Here is a 4602-nt window from a genome sequence, read left to right as displayed (position 1 = left end):
CTGACCACTCAACCCAGGGTGATGCACCCACATACTATATGGAGATGCATCCCTTGGAACAATCGACCATGGAACACCAGAGGGGCAACATTCACACAGAGGAAATGCAAGACACACAGGAATGCAAAACTATGAGGGGCATGAGGGTGGTGGGGCATTATTGGTCAGGGAGAGGAGGAGAGTGGGTTAGGGTTGGGGATGGTAACTGGGGAGTGAAACCAAATGTACTTGTGGTTTGTGGTTCTCTCTGGAACCACATTCCCTTCAACTACCACCCTATTTCTCCTTTTACAACAAACTCAAAATGGTTGTCTATATACTGAACTTATTATCTCCAATTCTTCTCACATTCTTGCTTGACCCCTCACCAATGTGCATTCCCACACCACCAATGGATCACAAATACTGTAGTCAAAATCAGGTGTAGATCTGTAAACCTGCACCTAAAGCACAATAAAAAATAAAAGTTGATTTATGTATGAAAAAATAAAAAATAAAGCAATCTACTAGACAACTAACACACTGACCCTTTACAGAAAAAGCTTGGTGACCCCTACTTTAAACTAACTTTATTGTGACTAGCAACATTAATCAAAGGGATCAGCTTTTGGAGAAATCAAAAGGACTAACACACCAGTACTAGTAGAGCTTATGACTAAGAAAAATATGTCAATAACATAAGATAAATTAAATTACATTGCTACTTCGAATGAACTTACAAGGGTCCAGGAGGAGTGAATGAACCCCCTCTGCCTCTGAGCAAAGAAATGAGATGACTGAATAGTAGGGTTACCCATTCCCAGAAGGATGCTGAAGAAGATACTGGTGCTAAAAGAGGTCAACCCCACCTCTCACTCAGCTCAGGGATCCTGTTGCATCAATTCTCCCCTCTCTATTAGCATTAAATTTTAAGAAATTCTCCCATCTCTCTGGAACCACATTCCCTTCAACTACCACCCTATTTCTCCTTTTATAACAAATTCAAAAGGGTTGTCTATATACTGAAGTCATTATCTCCAGTTCTTCTCTCATTCTTGCTTGACCCCTCACCAATCTGGATTCCCACACGACCAATGGATCACAAATACTGTAGTCAAGATCAGGTATAGAAATCTATGTTGCTAAATTCAATGGTTAATTCTCAGTCATCCTTCTTAACCTATCATCATTTATCAATCATACTTTCCTCCCTGAAGCACTTTGTTCACTTGGATTCCAAAAACTACACTTTCCTGGTTTACCTATCTCCATAACAATTCCTTCTCTCTCCTTTGACATTTTCACCCCATCTCCCCCTCCAATCACCTTGACCTCTGTTGTTGTTGTTATGTGCCATGGAGTTGTCTCCTCATCTCCATCTCCGACTCATAGCGACCTCTTCTTGAGTTTCCGAGGCAGTATCACTACGGAAGTAGATTGCCCAATCTTCCTTCTGAAGAATGACCTCCAACTAGACTAAATTTTGTCTTCACCTAATACGGAAATCAGTCTTTGCACTTCTGTCTACAGTCTCCCCAGTCTACACTATCTTTCAGTCTCATGGCTTCAAATAACCTCTACAAACTTAACCATCCCAAATTTTCTATCTCCAGTCATCATCTATTTTCTATACTCCAGTTTTGTATATCCAACAGCTACTGAACACCATAAACATGCCCAAAAGCAAACTCCTGATCTCTATCTAAAATCTATTCTTCCTATAGTCTGTCTCATCTCAGGAAATGGCCATTTCATTCTTCTAGTACTTAATAAAGAGGAAACACAATTGTCCAATATACATAAGAAAGGCTATTCAACCCCACCTAGGGTCAAAGAAATGAAAACAAAGCAATGCAATACCCTCTCACACTCAAGAGATTTGCAAACATATGAAAGTCTGATAACATTCATGTGTTAACAAGAAAATGGAAAAAAAAATTAACTGAGGAAAATCCCTGCCCTAAAAACCATAAAGCAGAAGAAATCCCGTAAGCCTATACTCAAAATAGAATACATTCAAAAGCATTTGAGGATATAAAAAATCACCTTGAATTAGAAATTAACCCCCCCCCCAAAAAAAAAAAACCCAGGGGAAAAAAAGAAGACCAAATTATCTCAAAAATACAGAATATATTACAAGATACCCAAGGAAGAACAGACTTAATGAAAACTTAATTAAGAGGCATCAAAGAAAGGCAGGAAAACCACCAAGAAAATGAAAGTGATACTAAAAAGAGAAAGCAGTAGAAACAGAAGACAGGCAACGAGGGAATAATATCTGTATTATTATAGTCTCTGGAAAAGAAAAACCTTCTAGTACAAAATATCTAAATCTACACATTGAAGGGCTCACCAGGTACTTGGGAAAATTAACTCACAACATCAACTCTGAGATCTCTCCTAGTAAAACTATTTGATTTCAAAGATGAAAGATAAAATCTTCAAGACATCCAGGTTAAAAAAACAACTTACAAATCCAAAATAATTAGAATAGCATCAGATTTTTCAAAGCCAACATACAAAGCAAGGTAACAAACGAAGCAGGATTTAAAAAAAAAAAAAAAACATAACAAAAAACTCAACGAAAGTTACGTGCTAAAGAGTAAAGATGTCACTTGAAGAGTAAGGTGCGTTGGACCAGTCACTGTTTTTTCAACAGCCTTATATGCATGTGAAAACTGGACAATGAATAGGGAAGATTGGAGAATAACTGATGTTTTTGAATTGCAGTGCTGGTGAAGAATACTGAACATGGACCGACAGAAGAACAAACAAATATGTCTTGGAAGAAGTACAGCCAGAATGCTCCTTAGAGGTAAGAATGGACAGACACACTTCATCTCTTGTACTTTGGTCATGATATCAGGAGTAACAAGTCCCTGGAGAAAGATATCATGCATGGTAAAGCATGATCAGCAAAAAAGGGGAAAACCCTCAACAAGATGGACTGACACAGTGGCTGCAGCAATGGGTTCATGCATAGCAAGAATTATGAGGATAGCAGAGGACCAGCATTACGTTCTGTTGTACATAGATCACGATGCTGCTTACTGATACAGTTATATGAGGATTTTTCTTTTCTTTATGTTGAGCTGTAATCGATACTGAAGGCTATATTCTTTGATATGCATCAGTAAGTGCTTCAAGTCTTCTTCACTTTCAGCTATAAGTTGGAAATGACTCAGCAGCACCTAACAACAACAAACCAAAAAGCTAAACCCACTGCCATCAAGTCAATTTCAACTCATAGTGATCCTACAGAACACAGTAGAACTGCCCAAGAGGATTTCCAAGGCTATAAATCTTTACAGAAGCAGACCTCATCTTTCTTCCATGGAGCGGCTGGTGGGTTAGAACCGCCAACCTTTTAGCTAGCAGCCAATCTTCACATCCACTCAAACAAAAACCAAACTCACTGCCGTCGAGTCAGATGCAACTCATAGCAACCTTGGGTTTCAAAGGTGGTAAAGACACAAAATATGGTATATCCATACAACGGAATATTATTCAGCCATAAAAAGACATGCTACTACATGGATAAGCCTTGAAAACATTATGCTAAATAATAATAATTAAAAAACCCCTGAATAGGTAAATCCATAAACATAAAGAAGAATGATAGTTGCCTGGGTTCGAAGAGTTGGGAGTGGGAATGGGTAGTGACAGCTAAGGGCTATGGGGTTTCTTTTAGAGGAAAAGAAAATATTCTAAAATTAACTGTGATGGTGGTTGCACAACTCTGAATATACTAAAAACCACTGACTTGTACACTGTAAATGGGTGACTTGTATGGTATATGAATTCTTAATAAAGCTGTTACAAAAACCAAAAAAGATCAACTGAGACTCCATACTAAATGTGAACTCAGCATTTACAAACACAAAGAGTAAAAGCGCCACACTCCCAGCACAAAACTGCATCAGGTTAGGTAGAGTCCACAGGACAAAAGAGTGAGCAGCGGATGACAGAGAAAAGGAAGCCAGACCTGAGCAGACCAGAGCATGGATGAGTCTCTCAGCCACAGGGAACAGGTGTTACCACTAGCTCTTCAATAAGGAGCTGAAATTAGTAACAGAAACCTACTGTCGCCTATCATTACCCTACTTTGATTATGCAAACATAATGTATTACACACACACACATACATGTTAAATAAGAAAAGGGGTGTAAGGGCATTAAAAAAAAGTGGAAGTACAAAGGTAACCATGAGAACAAAACCTTCCTAAATACCTACTCTCAATTTTTTAAATAAAAGAGCAAAAAGTACACATCTTATAAAGGAAAAAACAGCAAATATGACAAAATACACATAATTATACAAAACAATTCAGGAAGGTTATAAAAAAAAAAGAATGGGCTAAAGTATAACATGCAAATGGAATAAAAAAAGAGAAAAGGAGTGGCAATCCTGGTGTCAGTAGAATTCAAAGCCCCAAAGCATTAACCTTGACTTGACAAAGGAAACTTCTTAATGCTAAAAGTCACAATCCACAATGAAGATACAGCGCATATGAATATACGTATTAGTAACTGTGGAATTAAAAATGTAAATACGAAATTAGAAATGTAATATTTAATATAGTTTTGCAATAAAAGGCCACTATTAAGGCCAGCAAAAGGGCG

This window comes from Orycteropus afer, unplaced genomic scaffold (assembly GCF_000298275.1).
Source record: "Orycteropus afer afer isolate SDZICR_OR568_19922 unplaced genomic scaffold, OryAfe1.0 scaffold00404, whole genome shotgun sequence".
Lineage (NCBI taxonomy): Eukaryota > Metazoa > Chordata > Mammalia > Tubulidentata > Orycteropodidae > Orycteropus > Orycteropus afer.
Note: the sequence above shows the minus strand (reverse complement) of the source record.